The following is a 14,824-nucleotide window of genomic DNA, read 5'->3' as shown; positions in this document are numbered from 1 at the left end:
TTAAGGTTGGTATAGTCGACATACGTGCAACACTTGCCATTAGTTTTTTTTTTACGAGCACAGGATTGGCTACCCAACTCGAGTACTGGACTTCTCTAACGAAGTCCTTGCAAGGAGCTTCTCGATCTCCTCATCTACTACCATCCACCTCTTTAGGGTGAGATTCATTTTCCTATCATCCACCTCTTTGGGCATTTCTACTATCGACCATGCAAATACATCTAAATTATTAAGTAAAAAGCTTACCAATTGCAACCGATGTTGATCTTGCTCATCTTTGTGCTCAAGGTGTGGCTCTAGCTCGACATCATCTGCCAACTTCCCTTTGCCCTACAGTGCTGCGATGTAGCACTTCCGTGACACCAATTGGTTGCCCTATACAACCCCTACTCCATACCTCGTCGGGAACTTCATTGAGAGGTAGTAGGTTGACACCACCGCGTGAAGTGCATGCAGGATGGGCTAACCTAAGATTGTGTTGTAGGGGGACGGGGTGGTGACCACCAAGAAGGTGTGCTCGAACAGGATTACATTGGGCTCTGACACTGCTGCAACTGGCACTTTGATTTGGCCTAAGGGCCTCACCACATCTCCATTGAAGCCGACAAGTGGTACATTTGCTGGCTGCAAGTCCTTTCGCTCCAATTACATCTTCTCAAAAGCCTCTAGGAAAAGGATGTCTGTCGAGCTCTCGGAGTTGACCAAAATTCGCTTTACCTCGAAGTTGCTAATAATTATTTTGACAATGAGGGCATCATCGTGTGGATACTGGATCCCGCGAGCCTCATCCTCGGTAAAGTAAATAACCTACTCCACCCAAGGGCGCTTCGACGGGTTCTCTTCCTTGTGCTCTAGCTCCCAAGCTGCATTCTTCCTCGCCGTTGTATTACAACTTGCTACGATTGAACCTCCAGTGATCATGTTGATTACCCCACGAATCGACCTCTCTGGTGATGGTGGATCCTAACATGGCTGATCATGATCTTGTCACTTGCTCGATTCTGGTGCTTCCCTGAGTTGGTCGGTAGGCCAAACATCTCTCTCATTGTGCTTGATGAATTGTCTCAAGTAGCTGTGACGGATCAGCTCCTCGATCTCGTCTTTCAAATTCTAGAAACACTTTGTGTTGTAGTCAATGTCACGATGAAAATGGCAGTATTTATTTGGGTTACGGTTGGCAGGGTCACCTTTCATCGTTAGTGGCCATCTCACTTACTCGGTAGTTTTAATCTACATCAGGATCTCGCCCCTCTTTGTGTGGTTACCCGAACCGGAGGGGGGATGGAAAAATATGGATATGGATGGAGTCGCCACCTAAATTTTGGAATTGAGAATTTAGGAAAACCCAAGATTTTTCAAGAAAAACAATTTGTTTTCTTGGTGACTCATTGCCTAAAGGGAATGAGATTCTTAGGGTCCGGGGACCAAGGCACAGTGTGGGAAGGTGTTAGGCACCCCACACACGCCCGGTTGAACCGGCCTCTACTTCACCAGTATTCCAAGGAAGACTTAATAAATTTGGGCTTAAAAAGATAAATTAGCTAACTAATAGCAAAAAAAAAAGGTTTAGCCATAAATAACAAGATAATGCTAGAAATAAGAAAAGCAATTAAGAAAATGATGGATAAAATAAATTATTTAACTAAACTAATGGTCCAAACAATTTCCAAATTGCAAGAAAAAGGACTAAGTCAACAAAAGACTAAGCAATATAAAAAAGTAGATATACATATAGTCTAAAACATGTATTGGATTATGTGCCTAAGTATGCAATAACTATGCGAATGGTGACCATGGATGGAGGGATTTGGAAGGAAGGAACTTGTGAGATTGTCCTATTACTAAATGTTTGATGCATTATGATTGGTGAGGGCATGGATGGAGGGATTTGGAATAAAGTCACTGATTTGTGAGATTGAATGTCCTGTTACTAAATGTTTGATGCATTATATGAATGGTGAGGGCATCTAATAGATCTTTATCTACCATGGCGGGCTTTCATGAAGTAAGGATATAAATGTTTGATGCATGTGAATGAGAAGACTTATCATGCGATGTAAAATGGTTCTAATGCAAACTTCCAATGGTGGGACCAATTGCTAAAAGGACAAAAAAAAAACTAATATCTTATTATGATAAACAAATACACTAACATAAGTAATAAGTGCAGGGGGGCTAAACGATGGATTAACCTTAAGTGTAATTAATTAAAACTACAAAAGATATTAAAAAAGAAGACATAAAACAAGAAAATAGATTGGAGTAAATTTCTGTTCGTCTTCATATACCTAATAGAACAACAGTCTTCATATACCTAATAGTGTACTCTACTATAACGTGCATAGCTGTTAGTTAAAAAACAATCTGCAAAGGGTATCTATTTAAATAAAGAAAACGCACCTTGGAAATGACTGGCGAAGATTACCTTACTACTCCAAACGTATGTAACATTCAGCAGTTTTCAAACATGCAACCAAAACCATTGACTTCGAATACTCTCACTCTTCTGCACTTCTTTAGATTCTTTGTTCTCCTTGAGTGATTCCCAAGCTTTAGAATGAACTTTGATTTATTTTGGTGGAGCAAGGACATTGGTTATGTAGCCCAAATGGTGTGGAACGACTGCTGAATGCTTGTAAATTTCTACTACAGTGATATTGTTTCAAGAAGGCTTCATACTTTTTCTCTTGAATTGAGGCATGACCCAAGGGTGCTCTTTGACTTCAAACTGATATGGAGGGACTCTAGGGATGCTGGAGAGTGAGTGGGGAGGCTTTGGGATGTGGGTAATGGCTGTGGGAGTTGATCTCTCTCTCTAAGCTAGCTTGTATCTAGGTTAGATTGTGTGTCTGGGATGTGAGAAAATGGTGGTATTTATAGATTTTTGGGGAGGATTTTAGAAGGGAACTAAGGAGTGAGATTAGGAGACTAGGAAGCTCAATGCCTGAGGTTTAAAGGGTTTTTGGAGGGAGATTGATTGAGAGAATGGACTGTCATGACAGCTTTGGGAGACATCCTCTCAATCAATCAAGACAAAGAGTGAAAGATTTCACCAATTTACCTATATTGTGCATTCCAAATTTAGGTGATTGGCTTGATTGATTGGAGGCTCCTAATTGGTCAAATCTTGGATTTTTAAGATGTTTTTAGAGGCTGAGAGGAAATTTTGGTCATGGAATGCCCTAGGCTCGAAGTTGTTGTGAAGAGGATTCAAAACGGAGGGCCCAAATCGAGTCTAGCTTCGGGTCTTAAGATGGAGGGGTTAACGGTGTCGGAATTGGACGATCTTGGTATTATTGGACTCGGAATTCCGAGTTCCGTCCATCTAAAAAGTTGGATTTTAGATTTCACGAGGCATAGGGTTTAGGATCAAAGATGATCCTGATCAGACGACCAAAAATGGTTCGGGCTTCGGGTCTTGAGATGAAGGGGTAAACGGTGTCGGATTTGGGTGATCTTGGTGTCGTCGGATTTGAATTTTTGGACTCTACGTACCTATAGTTTTGGATTTCTGATTTAACATAAAATGAGGTTTATGATCAAAATGATTCTAATCAGACAATCAAAATCGGTTCTAGCTTCGGGTCTTAGGATGATGGGGTAAACAGTGTCGGACTAGGGTGATCTTAATATCGTTGAATTTGGATTTTTTGGGCTCTACGTATCTATGGTCTCAGATTTTGGATTTGATATGAAATGAGGTTCGGTATCCAAATGACTCCAATCAGGCGATCATAATCAATTCTAGCTTCGGGTCTTAGGATGAAGGGGTAAACGGTGTTGGATTTGGGTGATCTTCGTGTCGTCAAATTTAGATTTTTGGGATCTACGTACTTATGGTCTCGGATTTCTGTTTTGATGTGAAATGAGGTTCAGGATCAAAATGACTTTGATCGGACGATTGGAATCGTTTTTGGCTTCGGGTCTTAGGATGAAGGGGTAAACGGTATCAGATTTGGGTGATCTTGGTGTCATTGGATTTGGATTTCTAAGCTCTACGTACCTATGGTCTTGGATCCTTGAGGCCTCAATTTTTGTAAAATTTCAAAAATACCCCCAAGTCAGTTGAGAGGTTAGTTGAAAAATGTTTGAAGCTCAAAGTGCTGCAGAAAGAATGAAGAGCACAAAAATGGGGTGTCTACACTTTGCATTCAAGGTAGTGTAGTTCCGAGTAGGACTAATAAGGTTCTGGATCACCAGCCTGATCTGGAACTCCGATGTGGTGATTTAATCTTTCTTGGCGATCTGCTTCGCCTACTGTAGGGTGATCGACTTCTCTTCGGTGACTTTCTTCTTCGTCATTGCTTACTACTCCCCACTTCTTCTTCTAGCCACTTTCTCTTCCTAGACAATTGTAGCTCTAATTGGGATCCCAATGCCTCCTCCACCTTTGTGAACTTATTTTCTTTGGTAAGGAACATCTCCACAGAGGTTGGGGGGTTCAACTCAATCTCCCAACATAAGTCAGGGTGGTAGACATCGTTCACCCCTGTAGTGAGCTGTATTGTCGGGTTGAGGTTTGGAATCTGGAGACGCTCAAGGTTGAACCTTTTAGTGTAATCTCAGAGAGTCTCATTTGGCCGTTGGACGACGTTCAATAGACAGGTCGCAGACTTGGGGCACCTCTTGCTGGGGGCGAAGTGCATAGTGAATAGATCCGCGCACTAATTACAACTCTTGATCAAGCCCGTAGGCAATCCCGAGTACCACATCGGAGTTGTACCTTGGAACATTGTCGGGAAGGCTATACAGAGGCTTGCGTCATTCACCCCATGAAGCTGCATCAAGGTCTGGAAGCTATCAATGTGATCCACTGGGTCGGTCGTACCGTCATACAATTCCATGCTTGGGGCCGTAAGAATCTCTAGTGCTAGTGACGAGGTCTAGGTCACACGTGGTGTTGCTAGCTGCGCGACAACCTAACTTACTTCTTCCTTTTTCTTAGCCTCCTCATTGTTGGTGGGAGTGAGGTGGCTTTTTTTAGTGTTGCGACGTGAACATCGGCGAGGCCTCCTCTTTGACACCTCGATGGTACTGTTTCCTTCTGTGTCAACCGGTGCCGCGACTCTACTTTGCTCCTCCACTGGGACCTGGTTCTGGTTATTAAGGAGACAAGGTGGGTCCGGGACATGGTCCTGGTTTCTAACACCGGGATGATGGTTGCCTAGTTGTTGGTTGTTCTGGTTTACATTCTATTGGTTCAGAGGATCCTGATTCACATTCAGGTTTTGCTGTTGTTGGTTCATGTTCACGTTCTGTTGTGGTGGCTGTGGTTGATGTGGTTGTTGCTGCTACTGTGGTCAAGGTTCAAAGTATCGACACGTATCGGCCGATACGTATCATTCCGGGACCCCACCGATACACCCCTATAGTGGGTGTATCGGGGGTTTGACTGGTTCAGGGGGTAGAGGAGCCCTAATCCGGCCCCCTGAACCGGTTTTAGAAATAAAAAAAAAAGTTAAAAAAAATAGTATCAATTCGCCCGATACGCCCATACCGGCGTATTGGGCATATCAAAATTTTGAACCTTGACTGTGGTTGTTGTTGTACTAGGGTTGAAAACCTTTCCTCCCATGTCAACATTTGAAGATTCATACTGCGGACATATTTTACCAATTCGTGGAACTGTCGCACGTCGATCCCTACAAGAACCACAGATGGCTTAACCAGTAGGAGAGGGGCGTTCACCTGGTGCAGTGGGAAGGTTGGGTTTGACACAACTGGTACTCCGGGCAGAGTTAGGGGCATAGTGAACTACCTAATGATCACTAAGGGCACTTCAGGTTGGGTTACAGGCTGCTCTTGCCCCCCAATGACTTGCATGTTGTTGTTGTTGTTGTTGGCAATCTGATTGTTGCTTGATGAAGCCATTGGATTAGTGAATGAATAGAGAGTGAGAACTAGGCTTTTTGTTACTAGATCCCACAAACAGTGCCAATTGATGTTGTGTGATCTGGTCACTCCTTGCTGGAAGGCAACTCAGATGTCAATATGTTATGTGGCTAGGTCAAAATACAAGAAAGTAAGATCAGAGGTCCCAGGGTACTTTACCCGGTGTGGGCACTTCGATGCTAAAGTTAGCGAAGAGCTTTTTTAAAGAGTTGATGGCTTTGAATGCTAATGAGAGAGCTAAGTCGTGTGTACCTTGTGGGGATGGAAGCAATGCCCTTATATAAGCAAGTTGTCGTGGGCCTCATGAAACCTGTCCAAGATCACCAACCCGCATAACTCGGGGTCCGTTCTCCGTGTAAGTTGATAAGCCTTATCCGGTCCCTCCGATTCGGGCGGGATAAGGATAAGGTCTATTGACATGTGGCATGATCCTGAAGAGGTCGGAGGCAACTAGCTAGCTTCTAGAAGAGGTGCTCGAGACCCCGGTCTTAGCTAATTGAACGAGGTGCTCGAGGTGACTTGGACTACTGAGGTGTCACGAGGGAGTCGATGTGTCATCAGATCGATGGGTCGCTCCACGTGTCGTTGTATTACTGGTCGGGCCAAATTGTCCCTCATCAAATTTCATTTCATATATTAATCATATGTTTTGTTAGCATTTGTTTATTGATGTTTTTATTAGTCTTTTAATACAAAGTTCAGAAAAATAAGTTTTTAAAATGACTATAATTTTATTATGAGTTATGATTTATGATACATCTTTTATGGGTGGCAAAATAGTAGAGAGGAAATGAAGAACAAAATGACATAAAATATATATATTATTAAGGTTTTAGTCTTTACGATTAGGATTAAGTGAAGTGATTATTTTAAAAAAAAAGACATGATAGTATGTGGTCAACTATCATATGGGATTAACTCTAACCCTAATCCGAGCATCAACATGCCGGCCAGGGTTGGGTTAGATTCGGGCCAACCCGGCCCAAGTTGCAGCCTTACATCCCAAACAACGAGCACTGAATCAAGGGTGAAAGTCGGGTATCCCATAAGAATTTCAAATTTTCGATTATATGCAGCTCTCGTCCTAATCAACCCAATCTGACCCAAGTTGCACCCGTACGTTCCCCTCTATTTTAAGAATAAAAAGTATGTGTAAAAATTAGGTTCCACTCTGTTCTAACAGTGAAAAATGCAGCCCTAACTCTAAGATCTTCCAATAAAGCCTAAGCCTTCCCTTTGTACTGAATTTTTGGACTGAGCTTAGCCCATTAAGAATTGGACATCAGCCCACTAATGGGTTATCCAGCTCTCTTTAAGCCTGCATGGCTTCATATTAATGAATTTATAACATGTTAGTGCCCGTTTATGCAGTGGCTTTGAGCATTGCAGGATAAGTTTCACATGGAAAGCCATGCAGCTATGTTTGATAAAAAAAACCCGGGAAGCCAAAAATACATATATTGATTTGAGAAATTTACTTTCCCAAATGGACCCTTAACAGGTTTATTCATTTTGAATTTTATCTTCAGCAATGCTGAGTCCTTGTGCTCATTTGGGAGGGTTGAAGCACAACGGCTTCTGGCTGTCCATTTGAAGCCACACAGGCAATCTATAGTTCTATACTCTATTTTTAATGGAAAAAACAGAGAATCTATCAGCTAATTGAAGGGCTATTAACTTCAGTTTAAAACATATTCAGGGTGTTTTGGGAGGGAGTTTGGATTTCTCTTGCAAGCTAAAACTGTGCACACATAGCATCCAACCTCACATTTGGGACTATCTCTCATATATGTATGTTAAATTCATGAGGAGATGTTTCAATGTGCAACTGGATTTCCATGTTTTGAAAGTTTGTACAGAATTTTTGCTTGCAGGGAATCCCGTCTTCTTGCCATATTATCTGAGTCTTGTCTGACTTGTTTGACAATTAAGCCAATTTTCAACAAACATAGCTTATATTATTTATGCAGGTGAGTCAAAACTTATCTTTAACTCAGCCTCCCAAAACACCTTAGATTTAGAATTTTACATCTTTAATTTGTATAACAAGCAGGGGCCCATGCAATGCACGGGATGGGGCATTCCTCCCTGTCCCTCACCCTCGTAGTCAAGACACTCTACACCATCCCTGCACTGCCCCGGTGGTGGGGCAGGTTCAAGGTGAGGCACCCATTCCCTGTTGGGGATGGGGAATCCCCAAATTTTTCCAACCCGAGGCAACCACCTAAAAACAATCTAATTTGTAGATATTTTACAAATAAGATTATGGAAATTTGGGAGTATTTTAAGATTTCGATTATGACAATTTAGGGGTATTTTATAAATGGAATTGTGGGATCCTAAATTATAAGAATATGAGGAAAACTTAGAGATATTTTAAAAATCAATATTAAATATATTGATATTTTACTAATTTACCATTGAGTTTGGGGAATTATATGCAAAACCCGTCCCTGATTTGGAGCAAAAAGATTTTCCCCTTCCCTTCCTCATCCCTAATTTGGAGTAAAAATATTTTCCCCTTCCTCATCCCTAATTTGGAGTAAAAATATCTTCACCATCCCTATCTAAAATTCAAGATGACTTGCCCCATTCAGGGTGGGGCAGGGTAGGGCCTTAGTTTTATAGGGAAAATTGCCATCTCTACAATTTCTAACAATTTTCTATAACTAATTAAATAACAATAAATTATAATATTTTATGATAATTTCCAAAAATTATTGAAATTGTTGTTGATTAGCCTAAATTATTTACTATTAATCAATGTGATGTAATTATAGTAAATTAATGTAATTATGGTGTAGTCAGTTTTAATTAAAAGTAAATCATTTGTTGTTAATTAATGTAAAGCCAAGAGTGGTTGAAGTCAAACAAGTGGTCTAGATCGATGTGGATAGATTTTATAAATTTTCCAAAATTATTTCATAATTATTTATTGAAATAATGGGAAGATTCCACTTTAGTATCTTGAACTTTCGAGGTAGTGTCAAGTTAATACCCGAACTTCTAAATGTGTCATTGAAGTACTAAACTTTCAAAAAGGGTCTACTTGGTCCCTGCCATTTACTGACCATAAGTTATTTGTTGAAAATGTCAAAACTACCCTTCAAAAGAAGACATTGTTCATTATCTGCCACCTTGAGAATGAACTGGTTATCTTCAAAGAAAAAGAGATAAACAACATGAAATATGATAGAGGGAAACGGTAATTGAAAGCAAATAAATAACTACACAAGAATGTGTTTTAGATAATGAAACAGTGTCTTCTTTTGAAGGGTAGTTTTGATATTTTCAACAGATAACTGACAGTCGGTTAACGGCAGGGACCAACTTCACATTTTTTGAAAGTTTAGGTACTAATAGTGACACATTTGAAAGTTCGGGTACTAACATGACACTACCCCCAAAGTTTAGGGTACTAAAGTGGAATTTTCCCAAAAATAATGGATTGTTATTTAAAAAATATGAAACAATTTTTAATAGATTAATTTCCTAATTTTTTAATAATTATTTAGTTTAATAATAATAATGGACTATTATTTAAATAGTTTTGGAGAATATTTTCCTAGATTAATTTCCTAATTTTTTAATTATTATTTATTTTAAAAATTACAGATTATTAGTTAAAGAGTTTCCCTGAATTATTTGATAATTATTGACTTTTAGTAAATTACGCCAATTAATAATATCTTTTATGAATAAATAATTATTGTAAAAATTTATTAAATTACAATTATTAATGTAAATTACACTAAACATTAAAAATGTGAACATTTATTAATTAACCAATGGTTAGTTTTCACTGATGGTTGGTCAACCAGTTTTGAGTGACCAACTCCCTAACCTGACTAGATAAGTTTGGCTAGCCAAACAATCTCCAACCTAACTGAATTGCCTAGTGAAAACTCCTAATTTCAACTAAATTAATAGTCTAATCTCTAACAAATAACAATAGTTTAATCTCCAATAATTATTGAAAACTTATAGCAAAAATACACAATTGTTGAAAATATATTTATATAAAAAATACAATAAATAACTAATAAAATTAAAAAGCTTTAACACCTATAAGTTATTTAATCTACTTCCACTATTTCAATGATATTTATTTTTTCATTTATTTAAATTTTATATTCTTCTTATCTATTATAGAACTTTATTACCTATTTTTTTTAAATAATGTTTAAAATATGATTTAGTGTTCAATTTTTTATAATGAAAAAAATTTAAAATTTATTTAAAACAGTATATAAAACATAAATACTTATTAAAAAAAATATATAAAACATAAATAATACCCTACCTCACTCTGAACGAGGCAAGTTTTCTCAAATCTTAAATAGGGACAGGGAAGAGACAAGGTGAGGATGGGGAAAATATTTTTGCTCCAAATCAGGGACAAGGATTGCATATAATTTCCAAAACTTGATGGTAAATTAGTAAAATTTCAATAAATTTAATATTGACTTTTAAAATATCTCTTAAGTTTTTCTTCATATTATTCAATCCTAGGATCCCATTTATAAAATATCCCTAAATTGTCATAATCCAATTCCTAAAATACCCCAAATTCCCATAATCCTATTTGTAAAATATCCAAAAATTAGATTATTTTTTGGTGGTTGCATGAGGGTAGAGAAATTTTGGGGATTCTCCACCCCTAACGTGTAATGGGTGCCTCGCCTCCAACCCGCCCCACCACTAGGGATGGGGTAGAATGTCTTGACTACGGGGGCGAGGGATAGGGAAGGGTGCGACATCCCGTGCATCACATGGCGCCCCGCTAGTTATAATTACTTTTGTGCTTTTGATAATTTTTTTTAAAGTTATAACATAATTTGTTATTTAATCTATTTTTTTTTCAAATAATATATAAGATATGATTTAGTTATTAATATTATTTAATTTTTTAAATAATACCATTATTTAAATTTTTAAAATTTTGTTTTTTTTTTAATTTAATAATCCATGAAATTATAATTTATACTATTATCACATAATTTCGTTATTAATTTTGTCAAATATAAATTTATTATTAATTCAAAAGTTATGAAATCTATTCTAACTATTATACTACTCTTAAGGATTTTTTTAAAATTTATTACATAATTTTGTTATTTTAAACATTTTGTAAATTTTAAAAATTTTGTGAATTTTAAACATTTTGTTAGAATAGTTATGAAATCTATTCTAACTATTATACTACTCTTATGTAATTTTAAACATTTTGTTACATAAGTTTTTAGCTATTTTTAATATTTTGTGATTTAAATAATTTTTTATTTATGTTTTTAAAATATTATCTAGTTATTAAATTGAATAATCCATAAAATTATAATTTATATTATTATTACATAATTTCATTATGAATTTCATAAAAATATAAAATTATTAATAATATGAATATTATTAAACCTATTATAATTATTTTTTATGTTTTTAATAAATATTTTAAAGTTATTAAATTAATTTCATTATAATATTTAAATAATTGTTAAATGTTTTAATTGAAAGTTTCTTTAGATAGATATAGATGAAAAGTAGGGGTTAGGATAAATAGGAATTAAAGATAATTTAGTAGATAAATATGAATTAGGGAGAGATAGAGATAATTTAGGAGAAAGTGGGGGATAGTTGGTTAAGACATGTTAGGTGGCAACTCCTAGTGATTCTAGAGGTAATCTTGCAACCCCTTTGGAATTGCTTGGTTTGGGTAACAAAGTAAGGAGAGGACTGCTCACATAGCAAGCTCTACTTTAGTATATACTAATGGGGCTCTATGCAATGCACGGGATGGGGCACTCCTCCCTGTCCCTCACCCCTGTAGTCAAGAAACTCTACCCCATCCTTGCCCGATCCCTAGTGATGGGGCAGGTTCAAGGTGAGGCACCCATTCCCTCTCGGGGATGGGGAGTCCCCAAATTTTCCCCACCCTGAGGCAAACACTTGAAAATAATTTAATTTGTCTATATTTTACAAATATGATTATGTGAATTTGGGGTATTTTAAGAATTGGATTATGACAAATTGGGGGTATTTTATCAATGAAATTGTGGGATCCTAGGATTATAAGAATATGGGGAAAACTTAGAGGTATTTTAAAAATCAATATGAAATATATTAATATTTTACTAATTTACCATCGGGTTTGAGGAATTATTTGCAAACCCCGTCCCTGATTTGGAGAAAAAATATTTTCCCTGTCCCCACCTTTTCTTCACCATCCCTATTTAAAATCTGAGAAAACTTACCCTGTTCGGGGTGGGGTGAGGTAGGGTCCTAGTTTTACTAGAAAAATTGCCATCCCTATAATTCTAATAATTTTCTATAACTAATTAACTAATAGTAAATTAAATAACAACAAATTACAATATTTGATGATAATTTCCAAAAATTATTGAAATTGTTGTTGATTAGCAAAAATGTATAGTAAGTTAGTTATTTACAATAACAATAAATTAATGTGAACTAATGTAAATTATTTACTATTAATCAATGTGATGTAATTATAGTAAATTAATGTAATTATGGTAAATTACATTAATTTTAATTAGAAGTAAATCATTTATTGTTAATTAATGTAAAACCAAGAGTGGTTGAAGTCAACCAAGTGGTCTAGACCGGTGTGGATAGATTTAATAATTTTCCTAAATAATTTAATAATTAGTTATTAAAATAATAATATTGGATTGTTATTTAAATAATGTGAAACAATTCTCATAGATTAATTTCCTAACTTAATTTTCCAATTTTTTTATAATTATTTAGTTGAATAATAATAATAATGGACTATTATTTAAATAGTTTTGGAGTATTTTTTTTGTAGATTAATTTCCTAATTTTTAATTATTATTTATTTTAAAAATTATAGATTATATATTAGTTAAAGAGTTTCCATGGATTAATTATTTGATAATTGTTAACTATAACTATTGATTTTATAGAAATTAATAAATTACGCCAATTAGTAATATCTTTTGCAAATAAATAATTGTTGTATAAATTTAATGGAAATTTATTAAATTACAATGATTAATGTAAATTATGCGAAATATTAAAAATTTAAACATTTATTAATTAACCAATGGTTAGTTTTCACTAATGGTTCGCCAGTTTTGTGTGACCATTCCCTAACTTGACCAGATCAATTTGGCTAGCCAAACAATCTTCAACTGTACTGAATTGCCTAGTGAAAACTCCTAATTTCAGCTAAATTAATAGTTTAATCTCTAACAAATAACAATAGTTCAATCTCCAATAATTATTGAAAATTTATAGTGAAAATACACAATTCCTCACAATATATTTATAATGAAAATACAATAAATAACTAATAAAAAATCTTTAATACCTCTTAATTATTTAATCTACTTCCACTATTTCAATAATACTTATTTTTTCATTAATTCATATTTTATATTCTTATTAAAGTTACTACATAGTATTGTTATTTAATCTATTTTTTGTTTTTAAATAATGTTTTAAATATGATTTACTATTAAATTTTTTATATTGAAAACATAAAAATTTATTTAAAAATAGTATATAAAACATAAATAATTATTAAAAAAAATATACAAAAAATAAATAATACCCTGCCCCACCCCGAACTGGGCAAGTTTTATTTAATATTATTTAGTTATTATAATAAGATATAATTTAGTTGTTAATATTATTTAATTATTTAAATAATACCATTATTTAAAATTTTAAAATATTAATTATTTATTAAATTTAATAAGCCATGAAATTATAATTTATACTATTATTACATAAGTTATGAAATCTATTATAATTATTATTCTACTCTTAATAATTTTTTTTAAATTTATTCCCTAATTTCGTTATTTTAACTATTTAAAATTTAGTTATGTTAAATATTTCATTATTTAAATATTTAAATAATATGTAAAATATTTAATATTTTTGTTATTTAAATTTTATTTCTTTAAAGTTATTATGCAATTTTAAATATTTTGATACAAAATTATTTAGCTATTTTTAGTGTTTTGTTATTCAAATTTATTTTTATTTATGCTTTTAAAATATTATTTAGTTATTAAATTGAATAATCCATAAAATTATAATTTATATTGTTATTATAAATTTCATTATGAATTTCATAAAAATATAAAATTATTAATAATATGAATATTATTATTAAGGGATTTTTATCGTGTTCGAATTGGTGGAGGAAACAGTAATTGCATATTTAATGGTGGGAGTTAACCATCAATTCACAAACCGTACAAGGCCATCGGCCATTTCGATTTCTGAGGTGGAGTAAACGATAAAAACCCCTATTATTTATTAAACCTATTATCCTATTATTTATTAAACCCATTATAATTATTTTTTTTGTGTTTTTAATAAAGATTTTAAAATTATTAACATAATTTCATTATACTATTTAAATAATTGTTAAATGTTTTAATTGTGGGGTGTGGGGGGGGGGGAGGACAAATAGGAACTAGAGATAATTTAGGAGATAAATAGGGATTAGGTAGAGATAGAGATAATTTAAGAGAAAGTAGGAATAGTTAGTTTCCTAATAGAAAAGAGAGGAGGAAAAGATAGGTGGCAACTCCTGGTACTTATAGAAGGAACCTTGCACCCCTCTAGAATTGGTGGGTTTGGGTAACGGAGCATGGAGAGAGGACTGCTGGCATGGCAAGCTCTAATAGATTGTATCAGTTATAAGAAGAGTTTGCATTTATGAGTTTTTATGGAGTAAGATGCATTTTTGAGTTGTATCATATGGAGTAGAGGACTGTACACGTGGTCAAATCCATAATTCCGTTTAGTTGGTTGGCAGTTAGATTGGCCACATCATATGGAAGAAATAGGACAAATGCATCATAGACGATCATACACCTTACCACCTTAGAGGATTGAGCCGAGTAGGGGAACTTTCCCTAAACACATGAAACAA

This window comes from Nelumbo nucifera, chromosome 1 (genome assembly GCF_055504915.1).
Source record: "Nelumbo nucifera cultivar China Antique chromosome 1, China Antique-T2T, whole genome shotgun sequence".
Taxonomy (NCBI): Eukaryota; Viridiplantae; Streptophyta; class Magnoliopsida; order Proteales; family Nelumbonaceae; genus Nelumbo; species Nelumbo nucifera.
This window is presented reverse-complemented; position numbering follows the sequence as displayed.